Below are 19,362 nucleotides of genomic sequence, written 5' to 3'. Positions count from 1 at the left end.
ATACAAAGATGGAATGCATAAAACAACTCTCCGGTCACCTTATCTGTAGACTATAAATCAACTACAACTGCAAGAGAGTTAATGGTTATTGTGCAATTCAATCCGCGATTTATTGATTTTATTGTCTTGTCATATCACATAATTTTGTTATTTGTGGGTCATGGAGAATCTTGCAAGCCGGTCTCATGCTGGGTAGAAGAAAACAATGTACGTCATCATGAAATACAAGGACATAGGTAGACAATGGACATAAAATACCTTTATTTGTCACATTCGAACCTGGAATCACAAGGTTGTTAGCGGTGTGTTCCTTCCACCACAACCAGACCAACCATGCTATGCAATACGCTACATAAAATATCATAATGCATAGTTACCTTTTCTCATACTAACAGTAGCTACTTTGATTGTTTTATTATTTAAAAAAAATTACTTTGCTCTAACATAAATTAGGTTCTCAAGAGGATCATTGTCATTTCTCGCTTACCTTGTAACATTGTTTTGTTCTGAAACGAAGGGCCTCTCATTGCCTTTTGGAAGATTCTTGGGGTGGAGACCTACAATAAACTTTTGTAAGCCTGGGATTTTTCCCTTTTGTTCGTCCAATCCAATTGCTCCATCATAAACGTGAGTATATCGAGCATTTTTCATAACAGGTGAAATGATCAGTCCTACCCATGTCTTTTCAGTGTCGTTGTTTGACAATAGCCAATCGCCAAGTTCAGCAAAGTCTTTTAAATGGATGAGAACAAAAACAATTTTTGCTTTTGACTCTTTTAATACTCCACCTGAATGCAACAAAAAAATATGTATGGGCTAAACCAATCCTGAATCACAATTCCAATGTCACTCAAATGAATGCATCTAATCAGTGAGAAGCAAAGCCTGGTGTTGGCTAACGGTAAGGTGGCTGGCTTAAGATCTTAATTGGGGTCTTGAGTTTGAGCCCCTGTCGTGATGTTGAAATAACTCCTTCCGAGGTCAGCACAATGAGTACCAGCTTACTGAAACAGGGGCACTGCATCATCGGCACAGCCGAGCTTCCAGAAAATGATGCAACCAGCAGCCACAGGCTGTATATGAACCAAGAACAAGCGAGGTGCAGGAACCAATCCATTCAGTTAATGCACACAAACGTTGTTCTCTGTTGCTTATTGTAGTGTAATTTGTGGTCTTAGTTTTTGCACATTTGCTGTACGGAGTTAAATGTCGCGAGTCGGCCATATTTGGTCGGATTGCAAAACAAACTTTTTGCATATGTATACTCTCATGTATAAACTTTGTGCCAAGTTTGAACAATACCGGTCCAGGCATGGCCGTGAAATGTTTGGGGGCACGTTTAAGTGACAAAACAAATTCTCAAAGACACAACATACGAGTATTTATGTAGGAAAATATGGCTGATATTGACCTTCCAACTGCTCCCCCACTGGTCCTGCACACTATGAGCACAGAGCATTAATACCAAAAAGCATCTGTTACAATATCTCACCAAGAAGTTTCATATCTTCTGGACGAATATTCTGCTTCCAGACTTCTTTAAACGCAATGCATAAAGATCCACTCTCTTCAGCCTCACTCACAAACTGCGCCATTCCACTCCTTCCAAACAGATCATCCAGTGCAAGCATACCAATGTATTTCCAACCAAACTGGATCACCAAACGAGCATTCGAAGAAATCCAATGAAGATCGCTTGTAATGGTTCGCATAAAGTATGGAAAATGTTTCTTATCACTGAAGACCTTGGCAGAAGCACCGTAAGTAATCTGGAATGGGAAAACAAAAACACAATACGTTCTTACATGGGGCATTACCAAAATGCCACAATTTCATAATTGCTGAATGTGTACGACAAAATATAATGAAACGTGTTAAAAAAAAAAAAAATATATATATATATATATATATACAGTGCATTCATAAAGTATCCAGACCCCTTCATTTTTCTCACATTTTGTTATGTTGCAGCCTTATGCTGAAATCGTATAACTTTTTCCCTCATCAATCTATACTCAATACCCCATAATGACAAAGAGAAAACAGGATTTTAGAAAGTTTTGCAAATTTATTAAAAAGAAAAAACTGAAATATCACATTGACATAAGTATTCATACCCTTTGCAATGACACTTGAAATTTAGCTCAGGTGCTTCTCATTTCTCTTGATCATCTTTGAGATGTTTCTACACCTTTATTGGAGTCCACCTGTGGTAAATTCAATTGATTGGACATGATTTGGAAAGGCACACACCTGTCTATATAAGGTCCACAGCTGACAATGCATATCAGAGCAAAAACCAAGCCATGAGTTCGAAGGAACTGCCTGCAGAGCTCAGGGACAGGATTGTGTCGAGGCACAGATCTGGGGAAGCCCACAAAAAAAATTCTGCTGCATTGAAGGTTCCCAAGAGCACAGTGGAGTCCATAATTCTTAAATGGAAGAAGTTTGGAACAACCACGACTCTTCCTAGAGCTGGCCGCCTGGCCAAACTGAGCAATCGGGGGAGAAGGGCCTTGGCAAGAGAGGTTACCAAGAACCCGATGGTCACTCTGGCTGAGCTCCAGAGATCCAAGTGTCAGAATATTGGGTCTCTGTCGAAGGTTATGGGTCTTGCAGCAGGACAATGATCCCAAACACACTTCAAAAAACACCCAGGAATGGTTCAAGACAAAACGCTGGACTCTTCTGAAGTGGCCAGCAATGAGTCCAGATCTAAATCCCATTGAACAACTGTGGGGAGATCTGAAAACAGCAGTTGGGTGAAGGCACCCTTAAAATCTGGGAGAACTGTAGCAGTTTGCACAAGAAGAGTGGGCCAAACTGCCAGTAGAGAGGTGAAGGAAGCTCATTCATGGCTGTAGGAAGCGCTTGACTGTAGTTATTTTGTCCAAAGAATGTACTACCAAATTTTAAGTCTGGGGTGTCAATAATTTTGTCAATGCCATTTCTTTTTATTTTCTGATTTAAGAGGATATATTAAGTTCTTAATCAAAACAAAGGTTCTGTAATATTAATAGTGAAATAAAGAATTGTGGAGACCAAATACTTTTGTCAATTCCAACTTATATTAAGAGAAAATTGTGAGTTATTTGTAAAAAGTGCAATGGTGCTAATATTTTTGGCCACGACTTTATATATATATATCACTCGATATCATATATCTATATATACCAACATCACTCGATATATATATATATATATATATATATATATATATATATATATATATATAGGTATCTGTAATATGGTTCTCCAACCTAATGAGCGGACAACATGACGTCATCGCCATGCACGTCCGCCTTGCCTGCAAAGCCACAGAGGAACCATCTAGCAGTGCGTCATTACGGATTATAAATACAGATACTGTCACAAGTGCATGCAAAACTCACAGTTACCGACCTGGTTTCGCCCTTGTTGGGGCTTCATCAGGGCAACGCAGTGAGGGCTTTCCATACACTTGTAACTCTGTGACGCTTTCGGTTTTTATATCAGTCACTATGCGACCTTCATATCATCAGTGGAGAACCGCCAGCAAGGTGTCCCATACAGCTGCTGCTGCACCTTGCTGCGAGCTATACGCACCGCCTGCCACGCGGTGACGTTATCTCTGGTATCCACTCATCATATGGAGTCGACCTGGTTGCGGTTGGGAGTTACTAATAATGGTATCTGTAATCTGGTTCTCCAACCTAATGAGCGGACAACATGACGTCATCGCCATGCACGTCCGCCTTGCCTGCAAAGTTCCAGAGGAACCATCTAGCAGTGCGTCATTACGGATTATAAATACAGATACGGGTATCGGGTATACGGGTATTATAAATACAGGTCGACTCCATATGATGAGTGGATACCAGAGATAACGTCACCGCGTGGCAGGCGGTGCCACCTGTGATATAATCCTGTTATTGACTTCTTGCTGCGACAGACAATCAGTGACATGGTTCTTTTAACAAATAAATCACTGAAGCGTAAAATAAACTCACCAGATTGATATACCGAGTTCAGAAAGTAAACCCAAGTCAAGAAAAAAAAATATTCCATATTAAATGCCAAGTCTGTATATATAAATTCACTTTTTATGAAAAAAGTTTCCCTATTGTATCTTATTCTTAGAGGGTTTTCGACACACCACACATGTTCATTTACATTATTAAAACGTTGCTACTGGAAAATGGTTAAAACATTAACATCCTTCATGGATAACTATTAACCAATGACATTTACCTGAGGAAGCTTAAACAACGTAAAAAATGGACTCATAAAAGAAAGGATTTCTGAAGAATATGGACCAATCACAACCCTGGGTTTGCACAAACCTGATGATTTGTAATCTAAAACATTGCTTTGTTGCAAAAAAGTCAGGCTGCGTTCTAAGGCAATTGGTATTTGTAAACAAGAGTCGTAAACATCATACACCAATGTCACGTTTGGCAGAAGTTTGTCGTTTTGGTTTATCTCTTTTATTGCAAATTCCATGACAGCGGCCCACTGTAAGGCTTGTGAATTTATCCTGTCAGGAAAATACACATGGTTTTAAATCAAGGCAAAACCATCGTGTTCACAATAACAATTTTAAAATATGCTGCTCTTTGATACCAATTGCATTTAATGGCAATATTATGAAAAATTCTTTTTTTCATCATCAAAATAACTGACTTACCCAGAACATGCTCGATCTGCAGGTGCTTCTTTAAATGACAAAGCATCGATAGGCATCGATCCTCGAATGGGGAATATTCCCACCATGAAAATTTTCCTTTTTATTGATAAATGTCTGCGTCCTTCATCCTCAGTGTCGTTATCGCCTAACGCTACAGTCGGCATATTAGCACATAAAAACAGAGAAAGTTTGATAACGAAAACAATCATCTTTTTCAAAATAATAATTAGATGAGCATTAGTTTTTATAGAAAATAAGTCTTCATTTTTCACTTTAAAATGATGTTCAGAAAACCATTAAATATTCGCAAAACTTGAAAGATAATGTCACCTTGTTTTTTAATTTCTTTTCTGAAAACAGAAATTGGTATCGATGTGCAGAAGCTCCACTCGTTGTGTTGGTTGATTCCTTCTCTTTATAAAATATCCCTAATTTTACACAACACTGCTCAGGATAATCACTATGTTTGAAAATAAAATATCAGTGAAATTAAGTGTATAAAATTTGCAGTGAGTCTCCAATGTATTAATTAAAATGTAATATAATAATTACAGTTATTAAAATACATTATAATAATTCATATTTTCATTGTAATTATTATATTTCTATAACAATTTATGAGGGTGCGAAATAATGCAAGCTATTTTATGGCATTATTCATCAAGTTATTCTGTTCTTTGTGTCCCGTTGCATGCTTTGCCCTCAATGACAGAATAAACAAATAATATACTCAAAGGCAAAAGTTATTGTGACACACAAACAACAAACAGAATCAGTGTTAAACTTTTGCTGCCGCGAATGAAATGTTATTACATGGAAAGACAAATGTTTCAAGGTATGGAAACGATCAACAGTCCATAAGAACAGTGCACCTGGCATATGCAAATGAGCCACAACACAAGAGGGGGTTCACAAGCAAGTTCACACAGTCAGTAGCGAGTGTGTCCACCTTGTGCATTGATGCAGGCCTGGCACCTTCGCCTCATTGAGGCCACTAAACGTCGATGAAAGTCCTTGGGAAGATCATTCCATATCCGAGGAAGGATTTGGTGGAGTTCCTGCAGCGTTTTTGGAGGATTCGGATGACGTCATAAACGTCGCTCCATTTCATCCCAGACGTGTTCAATGGGTGACAAATCAGGGGATCTTGCAGGCCAGGGTAACACATTAACATTGTTCTGATTAAGATACTGCTGTACAACTCGAGCAACGTGTGGTCTGGCATTATCGTGTTGAAACGTCACTCTAGGGCCGTTCTGTTGCAAAAACGGTAAAGCGGCCATTTGCAAAATCTCGTCTCGGTACCTCACAGCATTCAAGTTCCCCTCAATCAGAATCATTGGCGTTCTTGCTGCAGCTGTTATCCCACCCCAGATCATAACGCCCCCACCTCCAAAACGATCCCCTTCCAGAACACATGGCCTGATGTAACGTTCACCTGTGCACCTGTAGACACGTGTCCTACCGTCAGCTTGGTGAAGCTGTGCCAAATGGTGTTTCTATGGACGTTGAATCGACGAGCAACATCACGCTGCGAGGTACCAGACTGAAGCATACCTATAGCTCTCCATCTGTCATTTTCCCCGAGGTGTGGCATGTCGAACTTATTCCAAAACGATGAATAGAGGTGTTTTTCTGACTTCTGCACTTCTTAAGACTGCATTGAGTGGAAATGATAAGCGTCTGGTTGTCTGGCCTTTTAAAGTGAACATTGCTGGCCATTTTTCTCGAATATGTCATGCTTCTTGCAAATTTCATGCAATTCGAACAACAACTGCTTGGTTGCGTTTCTTCGACCATTTTAACACACTCTTTCTCTGGTTCAAATCCAAAAATTCATTCACAAGATTACCAATGAAAAAATTCCATGTCACAATAACTTTTGCCTCTGAGTATATATCTCCATGGGTCATGCTCCATTTTTAACTCACCTGGAACGAAGTTTAGGGAAGCTTATGTGATGGTGCAACGTCCGTCCGTCCATCCGTCAGTCCGTCCGTAAACACTTGAAACTAATTCTCCGAAACCGCTGATGGGATTGCAACCAAATTTGGGAAAAATGATATTTGTTATGTTGTGACTAAAGTTTGTTCACGGCATTTAAAAAAAATCGGGCTATAAGGGGGTCTATCGGGGGTCAAAGTGGATCCAGGTTTGACACCCCCCCCCCCCCCCCCAATTTTTTTTTTAGATATTTGCTTTCTTCTCTGAAACTGCACACATGATTTCAATGAAACTTGACCACAACCTTCATCACCCGTGTTGTACCAAAGTTTATTCACAGCATTAAAAAAAATCGGACCGTGAGGGGTCTACTGGGGGGTTGCCCCCCAAAATAGGTATTTGCTCTTTTCTCTGAAACTACATACACAATTTCAATGAAACTTGACCACAACCTTCATCACCCGTAATGTACCAATGTTTGTTCAAGGCATTAGAAAAAGTGGGGTCTGAGGAGTATGTGGGATGGGTTGGAGGGTTGGGGTTGCCCCCCAAAATAGGGAATTTTTTTGTTTGTTTGTTTAAAGTCTTATGATTATGTTAGTATGATTCTACATGCTGCCCTGTCTTCTAGAAACAATTCAAATGAGCTTAAAATACCTTTAGTCAGTGTTGTATACTGTTTTTTCTTCCAGGTGAGCACCAGAGCACCCCTATGTTTAACGTAGAGCTGCAAACTATCATCTTGAGCAACAAGAGAGTTCATAGAACACCTTACCCCATGCAGTCTTGAGAAATAAGGACATGGGTGGGTTCTGCGAACGGCAAATTTTATTGGTCCTGATGACGTAGAATACCGTAATATTTTGTCCAAGTACTGCTAAACAGAAGGATTTTGAAAGTGCCAAGAAGGCAATTTGGGTACTACAATGTTCAAATATATGTAATTCCAGGAAGGCAGGCAGAATTAAAAAAATAATTATCTCGCTCCCCTCTGTCCGTATGATCGGGCCGAATTCAGAGCCAAATTACTGCAATACTACAGGTTGGTTTTCCAATTCATGTTCTGATTCATGTTCAAAATACAACATTCAAATGAAATTAAGTTGTTCTTCGATCATAAAGTAGACTCCAGACAGATAGACAGAAAGACAAAGTGAACCAATTGCATAACTCCGCGTTTCGCTTCACATGTGTGGAAGGTAAAAATCCAACCACATCTGATCAGGTGTTGTGGAGGAAGAATATACACAGCTACAGCCCAGAGACAAGGAAGCAAAGTGATTCACTTGTAAACAACAAAACACATGTACAGTAGCTGTGGTTCCACTGGCAAGCAATAGCTGAGTAGCAAGTTGGTAAATGATGAGAAAAGGAAATGTGCAAAAAGCCACACCATTGAAGCTAGGGTGAATGCTGATTCAGTTAATACTGGAAAAACTTCCTGGAGAGAACAAATTTGTTATTCTGTACAAGACCGATCCAAAGCATGGGCAGGAGATGAGGGCAGATCTTGAGCTGCTACCAGCTGTTACCAGACGTCACAGGGACATGAGCGTGCAGTACTACGATGAAACCAGGTATGACTGAGAGCCATTGCAAGCTAAATTTCACCAGTGTTTTTCTCCTTGATTTATCGGTCTGTCAGGTATTAGTTCACATCTTAAAACTTGTGATCAAGAGCTAGATGGAAAGCAGGAAACCCAAAGTCCATCTCCCTTTCATGTTTCCACATCGCTTCTGTGTGCTCAGATGCTCTGCACAGACATATTTCTAAGATTCATTATTACATGTATTTGAGAGATTTAATGCAGTTATGAATTACTTGCATAACAAACTGCGTTATTTGAAGTTACTGTGTTATTTGAAATTACTGCTTTTTTGAAGTTACTGCGTTATTTGAAATTGCTGTGTTATTTGAAGTTACTGTGTTATTTGAAGTTACTGTGTTATTCGAAGTCACTGCATTATTTGAAGAAAGTCACTGTGCGATTTGAAGTCACTGCGTTATTTGAAGTTACTGCGTTATTTGAAATTACTGAGTTATTTGAAGTTACTGCGTTATTTGAAGTTACTGCGTTATTTGAAGTCACTGCGTTATTTGAAGTAAGTCACTGTGCTATTTGAAGTCACTGCGTTATTTGAAGTCACTGCGTTATTTAAACTCACTGCGTTATTTGAAGTCACTGCGTTATTTGAAGTTAATGCATTATTTAAAGTCACTGCACTATTTGAAGTCACTGCATTATTTGAAGTCACGGCGTTAAATGAAGTCACTGCGCTGTTTGAAGTCACTGTGTTATTTGAAGTGCTATTTGAAGTCACTGCGTTATTTGAAGTGACTGCGTTATTTGAAGTCACTGCGCTATTTGAAGTCACTGTGTTATTTGAAGTGCTATTTGAAGTCACTGTGTTATTTGAAGTCACTGCGCTATTTGAAGTCACTGTGTTATTTGAAGTCAATGCGTTATTTGAAGTCAATGTGTTATTTGAAGTCACTGCGCTATTTGAAGTCACTGCGCTATTTGAAGTCACTGTGTTATTTGAAGTGCTATTTGAAGTCACTGTGTTATTTGAAGTCACTGCGCTATTTGAAGTCACTGTGTTATTTGCAGTCACTGCGTTATTTGAAATCACTGCGCTGTTTGAAGTCACTGCGCTATTTGAAGTCACTGCGCTATTTGAAGTCACTGCGCTATTTGAAGTTACTGCGTTATTTGAAGTCACTGCGTTATTTGAAGTCACTGCGTTATTTGAAGTTAATGCATTATTTAAAGTCACTGCGCTATTTGAAGTCACTGCATTATTTGAAGTCACGGCGTTAAATGAAGTCACTGCGCTGTTTGAAGTCACTGTGTTATTTGAAGTGCTATTTGAAGTCACTGCGTTATTTGAAGTGACTGCGTTATTTGAAGTCACTGCGCTATTTGAAGTCACTGTGTTATTTGAAGTGCTATTTGAAGTCACTGTGTTATTTGAAGTCACTGCGCTATTTGAAGTCACTGTGTTATTTGAAGTCAATGCGTTATTTGAAGTCAATGTGTTATTTGAAGTCACTGCGCTATTTGAAGTCACTGCGTTATTTGAAGTTACTGCATTATTTTAAGTCACTGCACTATTTGAAGTCACTGCGTTAAATGAAGTCACTGCGCTATTTGAAGTCACTGTGTTATTTGAAGTGCTATTTGAAGGCACTGCGTTATTTGAAGTGACTGCGTTATTTGAAGTCATTGTGCTATTTGAAGTCACTGTGCTGTTTGAAGTCACTGCGTTATTTGAAGTCACTGCGCTATTTGAAGTCACTGCGTTATTTGAAATCACTGTGCTATTTGAAGTCACTGCGTTATTTGAAGTCACTGCCCTTTTTGAAGTCACTGCGTTATTTGAAATCACTGCATTATTTGAAGTCACTGCATTATTTGAAGTCACTGCGCTATTTGAAGTCACAGCATTATTTGAAGTCACTGCGCTATTTGAAGTCACTGCGTTATTTGAAGTCACTGCGTTATTTGAAGTCATTACGCCATTTGAAGTCACTGTGCTATTTGAAGTCACTGTGCTGTTTGAAGTCACTGTGTTATTTGAAGTCACTGTGTTATTTGAAGTCACTGTGCTGTTTGAAGTCACTGCGTTATTTGAAGTCACTGCATTATTTGAAGTCAATGCATTATTTGAAGTCAATGCATTATTTGAAGTCACTGCATGACTTGAACTCACTGTGTTATTTGCAGTCACTGCGTTATTTGAAATCACTGCGCTGTTTGAAGTCACTGCGCTATTTGAAGTCACTGCGCTATTTGAAGTCACTGCGTTATTTGAAGTCACTGCGTTATTTGAAGTTAATGCATTATTTAAAGTCACTGCGCTATTTGAAGTCACTGTGTTATTTGAAGTCTCTGTGTTATTTGAAGTCACTGCATTATTTGAAGTCATGGCGTTAAATGAAGTCACTGCGCTATTTGAAGTCACTGTGTTATTTGAAGTGCTATTTGAAGGCACTGCATTATTTGAAGTGACTGCGTTATTTGAAGTCATTGTGCTATTTGAAGTCACTGTGCTGTTTGAAGTCACTGCGTTATTTGAAGTCACTGCGCTATTTGAAGTCACTGCGTTATTTGAAGTCACTGCGCTATTTGAAGTCATTGCGTTATTTGAAGTTATTGCATTATTTAAAGTCACTGCACTATTTGAAGTCACTGCGTTATTTGAAGTCAATGCATTATTTGAAGTCACTGTGCTTTTTGAAGTCACTGCATTATTTGAAGTCACTGCGCTATTTGAAGTCACTGCATTATTTGAAGTCACTGCATTATTTTAAGTCACTGCGTCATTTGAAGTCACTGTGCTATTTGAAGTCACTGCATTATTTGAAGTCAATGCGGTATTTGAAGTCAATTCGTTATTTGAAGTCAATCCGTTATTTGAAGTCACTGCGCTATTTGAAGTCATTTTGAAGTCATTTGAAGTCATTTTCATATTTGAAATCACTAATCAATATCAAGCTGCGTTAAATGGAAGTATCATGACCTAAAGTGTTGGTGGATAATTGGCCATTGTACTGGGTACTATTTATTAAGGGGAATCTTTTGACTTTGATGTACAATAAGTACTCTTTACAGAGAATTGGTGTTGCCAAGCAGTTTCTTGGGAAGGTTTATTACTGGGTATTTTGCCATTGCCTTCCCAGCATTATCCATGCTCTATCCTTTGAATGCTGACCGCCAACCACGGAAGCAGCACGTACCATTTCTAAAGTCTTTCCTATGACTCGGCGAGGTATGGAACCACCAGCCTCTCATACTCAGAGTGGATTTTCTCACCACTACACCACTGGGTCTATTAATTAATAGGAATATGCACCCTTAAAAGATTAGTTCATATTTTAAAATCAAAACTGGGTCTGAATATTATTCTGTGTACTGTTACGTGCTCCTCCCCAAACCCCGGTCACGGTGTACCTCCGAGCCCCGAGAGGAGTCACGGCAGAAAGATGTGTTATTTTGTATGCCAAGGATCAATGGTGAAAGCACACCAATTGTTACCAACAAACAAGTATTGTATTAAGGTCACACAAGAAAAACGGTACAGTAACAATATTAATCAAAAGTACAATCAATAGATATCATTCCTATGATTGTACCATCAGTTTCATAATATATAACTCACTGTCCTCCAAGTGAGCGAAAAGAACATCCCCAATGTCTCTTTCCCGGCTTCAAGCCAAAGTCGATCCACTCCAGTGATCGTCCGTACGATGTCGTATCGAGACCAGCATCCCGTTGGGTTGGCAGATACACTGCCAAAGATGGGCGAAGGTGTCCTCGAGAAGCGACGGGGAAATCACACCTTCAGGTATGGACGTTTGACGGCTCTCAATCGGCGAACCACAGATTTCCCACTCAAAAGCCACGTTACACACACACACCAAATTAACGTCTGGATGCGGTGAGAATGGTTGAAGCGAAGTGAAAAACCTTGAGCGATTCACAAAGCGCGCGAGTCAAAATGGCCGATGGCCCGTTCTCGTGACGTAACGGCACTCCGATGATTCTCGTCGGAATCAACCGCAAAACCTGTCACTCAGGTTTATCGGTCACAGCGATAACAACTCTGTCGCAGGAATCCCTTTCCTGGGAAACCCAAAGTTCACTCCTGACTCTCGTTCGCCAACGTTCGCTCCAGACCTCGAAGCAGCTAGGCTTCTTCTCCGACTCACTCGCTTCACCTTCTTTTCATCCTCTTCCTCTTCGTCGTCGTTCGGTTCCGGTTTAATTTAAAACTCTAACTTTTTTACATTTTGAAAATAGTAACCTCTATTTCCCTGAAACGACAACAATAATAGGACATGGAATCAAAAATGTTTACAGTGGATGAAAACCACAACAACGGAAGTGACAAATCCGTAACACTTCCCCCCCTCAAGAAAGAAAGTTTGAACATAGTGAAAACTTTCTTTGCAGGCAAAAACTCTTTTAACAAACGAAAGTAAATCTCACACCCAATTTATCAATTCACGTGAACAACAATCTATATAACAAGTGAATCCTCTTGGATTGCGCTGAGGTTCGGGCTTGGAATTTCTAGGAGGAAGTATAATTTGTATGCAATGAAAGTACATGTAATATGGGATCGAGTAAGATCGAGTAAGCTTCACCAGTGCGCGTGCGCGAATTTACGTCACGTCGGCAGCGAGAAGGCGTTCCCCAACACGAACCAATCAGGAACTGCCACGCCAACTTATATGATCTCCGAATTCCTGTGACAGGAATTAGCGTTACACTGGCTGGAAGTCAATCGCTAAAGGCGCTTCCTCAGCGCCAATCACCAGTGCGCGTGCGCGAATTTACGTCACGTCGGCAGCGAGAAGGCGTTCCCCAACACGAACCAATCAGGAACTGCCACGCCCACTTATATGATCTCCGAATTCCTGTGACAGGAATTAGCGTTACACTGGCTGGAAGTCAATCGCTAAAGGCGCTTCCTCAGCGCCAATAATACCGTAAGGACTCGACTTTGTTATCCCTTTTACGCCGCACCCAGTGACCCGATGCCCACGGCACTAATGGATTTACGATCTACGAACCGCGCACTTTGATTATCACGTACAGACATACTCGAAAAATCTGAATTAGCCGACGTTGGGGCCCAAAAGCATCCGATTAACTGCCGATACGACGCCATCTTACGACGCCATCGTATTGGCGTCTGCTGGGCGAAGGCGAAGCAAGCCGTCCGCTGAGTGGACAATCCAGAGCATGTAATTTGTGCCGGTGTCGGCGATCGTTGTTCATATACGCACTCTTCATTCTCATCTTTCTTCCTAACTCTTACTCGGACAAGCAAATCCCCTATGCCATCCATAATGGTACACTCTATCCATACACCACATCCTCCATTCCGTGGATGTTCCACGCGCCATCGTATTGGCGTCAGCTGGGTGAAGGCGAAGCAAGCCATCCACTGATTGGACAGGCGAAGGCGAAAGCAAGCCGTCCACTGAGTGGACAATCCAGAGCATGCATTTGTGCCGGTGTCGTTGATCGCGGTGTACTACACCACATCCTCCCTTCCGTGGATGTTCCACGGGTTTCGGCTAGTAATTAATATTCCCCAAAATAAAGCAACAAAACTTCCAAACAACCTACAGGAATTTCCAAAGTTAGTTCTCTCTGGATAAAGCATCAGCAACGACATTGTCCCTGCCCTTTTCATGCTCAATTTCCAAGTTGAACTCCTGCAAAGCCAAAACTCCATCTCATCAACCTCTGGTTTTTATTTTTCATTTTTTTGAATGAAGGTTAAGGGGTTGTGATCAGTGAATCCAAAGCAAAGCAAATCTACAGCACTTTTTGAAGGAGGCCGAGCTGAGAGCGAGGTTTCATGGTGGTTGGGTGGTGAGGCCTGGAAGTATTCACTGCATGGACGCATTTAGGAACGTGGAGTTCACGGGTTAATCCATGTCGAAATCTTGGCTCGGCTGCTCCTGAGCACTCAGTGCTTCCAACTCTTCTCTTGATCATAAAAATCATAATCACGGTTGTAGAGTCGGGTGCTCTATTCACGTGAGTAGCGGCCCCCGTCTCGGCTACCACCGTAATAGTCATCCCGTCGAGAGTTGCCAAAACTGCGCTGCTGCTGCTGGGAGCCTCCGTAGTAATCACAACTGCGGCTGCCACCAAAACTACTACTCCCACCCCGGGAGCCATAGCCACCCCTGAAACTACCTCCACGTTTTCCTCCTCTGTAGCCCGCTCGACGCCCATGGCCTGCCTTCTCTACTGTTATGGCCCGACCATCCAAATCCTTGTATTTCAAATACTTTTCTGCATTTTTGGCGTCCTTTTTGTTTTCAAACGTGACAAAGCCAAACCCTCTCGACTTTTGCGTCTCCCTGTCTTTTATCAGCAGCACTTCGAAGAGTGGTCCATATTTGCCAAAGATAGAGTCCAGAACATCTTCATTTGTGTCAAAGTTCAGTCCACCTACAAAGAGCTTGCCAACATTGCCTCCATCCATGACTTGTGTGTGCTGACACTTAGTTTCAGGCTACTCGACATGAAGTGCCTGTGCAAAGCATGACGTCAGTACCTTCTCCTTCTCTTCAGAGTGCTTCCTACCCATAGCACGAGTCGCGGCATAGGATGGAAAGATACCCGGAATCTCCTGCTCTAACTGTGCGGTGTTATTTTCCATACTGGGCTTTTTAACCAACATTGGATTACCAGAAACTCGACCACCGGCCAAATCATTCCCAATAATAAAAGAGATTCCCTCTACAGGAAGAGTGGCTTGTAAACCTACGGTGACCGGTCCTGACACCAAATCAGACTTCAAATGGATGACATGAAGTGGAGCTTTAACATAGCCACCAACCCCCTGTAAAAGAACACTAACACCAGTTGCCGTCTTCTCTGACAATGGCAAAATGCCCTCAAGCATCAAAGATTGATGTGCTCCTGTGTCCCTCAATACCCTAACAGGTCTCTGGTTCGTTAAGTCTCCATCCAGTGACACAAACCCCTCTGAAATAAAAGGTTTGTAACCCTCTTGAGCAAGGTCATTCTGTGATGCCATAACTTTGGCATGGGAACCTTCACAAGGCACTGTCCTCCAAGGACGATTTCTCGCATTTGCCAATGCATTCGGAGTTGCACTAGTTTGACTCCGCTCCTGATTTTTCCTTTTCAGGGCGTAACATTGGGACATCAAATGTCCAGGTTTCTTGCAAAAAGCGCAAGTAGGCCCGGAGGAAAAACTCGTGGTCTGCCTCGGGCCCCCGGGAAGATAAGTCTGTCTTGGAACTGTAGTCTTCTGATCCCTAAAAGTCACGGCATCAGATTTGTCCCCATAGTCATCTCTAGGCCGCCTCCATGAATATTTGTTCTCCACCCCTGATTTACCATAACTCCCCTGGCTAACTCCAGGCGGGAAGTTAGGTTTGTGGAATCCCATCCTGTGTGTCAAAGCATAGTCATCTGCCACGGTTGCTGCCTCATACAACTCTGGTACTTTCTTTTCATCCAGATGTACTTTAATGTCCGCGTGGACACACTGTTTGAATTCCTCCACCAAGATCAATTGTCGCAACAGGTTGAAGTCTTTCCCAATCCCCTTCGAGTCACACCACCGATCAAACATGGTTTCCTTCATTCTGGCAAACTCCACATTGGTCTCACTCTCCTTCTTCCTGGCATTCCTGAATTTTTTCCGGTAAGCTTCAGGGACCAATTCATAGGCTTTGAGAATGGTTTTCTTCACTATCTCATAATCTGCACATTGGTCAATCGGTAAAGCCGAATAGATATCTTGAGCTTTACCCACCAGAACACTTTGCACTAACATAGTCCAGGACCCCACAGGCCATTTTAGCATTTGAGCCACTTTCTCAAAGTGTAAAAAAAAACTTGGCTACCTCCTTTTCATTGAATGGTGGAACCAGCCTCACATGCCTACCAACATCCCAAGTGTTCTGACTAGTTGTCGAACTAGCTGGCATGGATACTACTTCTCTCCGTTCTCACAGTAATTCCAGCTTCTTGAGTTTAAGCTTGAGCTTCCTTTAACTCCCGTTCGGCTCTCCTTTCCTCTGCTCTTTCCTCTGCTCTTCTTTCTTCTTCAGCTCTCCTTTCCTCTGCTCTTCTTTCTTCTTAAGCTCTCCTTTCCTCTGCTCTTCTCTCCTCGAGTTCTCGTTCCTGTGCTGCTCCTTTTTCCTAGAGTACCTTTTCAGCTCTCCTTTCCTCTGCTCTTTCCTCTGCTCTTCTTTCCTCGAGTTCTCGTTCCTGTTCTGCTCTTTCCTTTTCTGCTTTCCTTTCCTCTGCTTTTAACCTTTCCTGGCTCTGCAGTTGCATCTCCATTTTCCAGAGCTCCACATTTTCTTTTTCCTCGGGTAATCAATCCAAGGCTACCTCTTTCCATGTTCCTTCTTCCACCAGAGATTCTACCACCAATGTCTGCATCTCTGCTTTCTTCATATTAACTCAGACCTCCAAGTTGAAATATTTGGCCAATATCAAGAGTGCCGATCTTTTTAACGCCTGGAACTATGCCTCATTAGGGGACGCCGCAAACTTTTCTGCGTCAAACACCATGGTAACTATTAGTTAGCACCTGTTAACCTTCACACAAAAATTTTCAATTTTTATTTTTTTGAAAAATTTGGGAATGTTAGAAAAATTCCAAATTTGGGAATTTTGGGAATGTTAGGGAATTCTATCCCGGACGAGATTTGGGAATTTTGTCAGCAAAGATGAGCCCCAAATTTCTGTCACGTGCTCCTCCCCAAACCCCGGTCACGGTGTACCTCCAAGCCCCGAGAGGAGTCACGGCAGAAAGATGTGTTATTCTGTATGCCAAGGATCAATGGTGAAACCACACCAATTGTTACCAACAAACAAGTATTGTATTAAGGTCATACAAGAATAACGGTACAGTAACAATATTAATCAAAAGTACAATCAATATATATCATTCCTATGATGGTACCATCAGTTTCGTAATATATAACTCACTGTGCTCCAAGTGAGCGAAAATAATATCCCCAATGTCTCTTTCACGGCTTCAAGCCAAAGTTAATTCCGGCTTCAAGCCAAAGTCGATCCACTCCAGTGATCATCCGTACGATGTCGTATCGAGACCAGAATCCCTTTGGGTTGGCAGTTACACTGCCAAAGATGGGTGAAGGTGTCCTCGAGAAGCGACGGGGAAATCACACCTTCAGGTATGGACGTTTGACGGCTCTCAATCGGCGAACAGCAGATTTCCCACTCAAAAGCCACATTATACACACACACCAAATTAACCTCTGGATGCGGTGAGAATGGTTGAAGCAAAGTGAAAAACCTTGAGCGATGCGCAAAGCGTGCGAGTCAAAATTGCCGAAGGCCCGTTCTCGTGGCGTAACGCCACTCCAATGATTCTCGTCAGAATCAACCGCAAAACCTGTCACTCTGGTTTATCGGTCACAGCGATAACAACTCTGTCGCAGGAATCCCTTTCCTGGGAAACCCAAAGTTCACTCGTGACTCTCGTTCGCCAACGTTCACTCCAGACCTCGAAGCAGCTAGGCTTCTTCTCCGACTCACTCGCTCCGCCTTCTTTTCCTCCTCTTCCTCTTCGTCGTCATCCGGTTCCGGTTTCATTTAATACATTAACTTTTTTACCTTTTGAAAATGGTAACCTCTATTTCCCTTAAACGACAACAATAATAGTACATGGAATCAAAAATGTTTACAGTGGATGAAAACCACAACAACGGAAGTGACGAATCCATAACAGGACATAGTTGCCATTGTGCGGTAAGTATTATAACTGCAAGGGCAAATCCACTTGGCAGTTATTGCGATCGGAACGGCACTGATTGGCACATTCGAGGCCATCAGAACTTTGCACATACTTCTCTCAGATAGTTGATTGAGCCATCAGGTCGTGAAGCATCCCTGGCTCATGACAGGTCAATCCAGTAAAAATGAGGCAGAAAGTGCAACGATGTTTCCTTTTTTAAATGTGCTTATAATGTAACTGTCTTATAATGCAAGATCCCAGGGCAATAAATGCAGTGTTTTAAATAAGGTTCAAGACAAAGGTCAGTTGATGTTATGTGTGGTTACGATGATGATACAGTCGTGGGTAAAAAATATTGGCACCCTTGCACTTTTTTCAAATAACTCACAAATTTTCTCTAAAAATAAATTGAAATTGACAAAAGTATTTCGTCTCCACAAATCTTTATTGCACTGTTAATATTACAGAACCTTTGTTTTTGATTCAGAACTTAGTATATCCTTTTAAATCAGGAAATAAAAATAAATGGCAGTGACAAAATTATTGACAACCTTGACTTAATATTTAGTAGTTATTTGCTCTTTTCCACAAATTCAAATTTTGTGACTTCAAATTTTGCCTTTGGACAAAATAACGGCAGTTAAGTGCTTCTTATAGCCATGAATGAGCTTCCTTCACCTCGATACTGGCAGTTTGGCCCACTCCTCTTGTGCAAACTGCTCCAGTTCCCTCAGATTTGAAGGTTGCCTTATCCCAACTGCTGTTTTCAGATCTCCCCACAGGTGTTCAATGGGATTTATATCTGGACTCATTGCTGACCATTTCAGAACAGTCCAGCGTTTTGTCTTGAACCATTCCTGGGGGCTTTTTGAAGTATGTTTGGGGTCATTGTCCTGCTGCAAGACCCATGACCTTCGAGGGAAACCCAGCTTTCTGACACTGGGTTGAACATTGCACTCAAAGATGCCTTGGTAATCTCCTATTTTCATGATGCCATGCACACATTCAAGGCACCCAGAGGCAGAGGCAGCACAGTAACCCCAAAACATTACTGAACCTCCTCCATGTTTGACGGTATAGTCAGGTTCACTATGTAATTTCGTTGGAATTTTTGGGGGATTTGGAAAACTATATGTTTTTGGAAACTATATTGTATAGTCAATCAGAAAACCAATGTTGCTATTTGCACAGACTCCTGTATGGCGGCCATCTTGGATTTTCAAGATTGCTGCCGTAGAACTAATTTTTCTCAATATCTCAGCTTCTAAATAACATAGAGCTTTGATTCTAATGGCTAAACATACATTTTCAAGGGCCCCGAATCCAATGGTAACAAGTTCGATAAGCTAGACATGACCATAGAGCTCCTATGTGGCGGCCATCTTGGATTTTTCAAACTGGCCGCCGTAAACTTGATGTTTCTCAATATCTCAGCTTCTAAACAACATAAAGCTTTGATTCTAACGGCTAAACAT

This window comes from Myxine glutinosa, chromosome 1 (genome assembly GCF_964187855.1).
Source record: "Myxine glutinosa chromosome 1, kmMyxGlut1.1, whole genome shotgun sequence".
Classification (NCBI taxonomy): Eukaryota; Metazoa; Chordata; class Myxini; order Myxiniformes; family Myxinidae; genus Myxine; species Myxine glutinosa.
The sequence above is the reverse complement of the archived record's forward strand: the minus strand, read 5'-3'. Positions refer to the sequence as shown.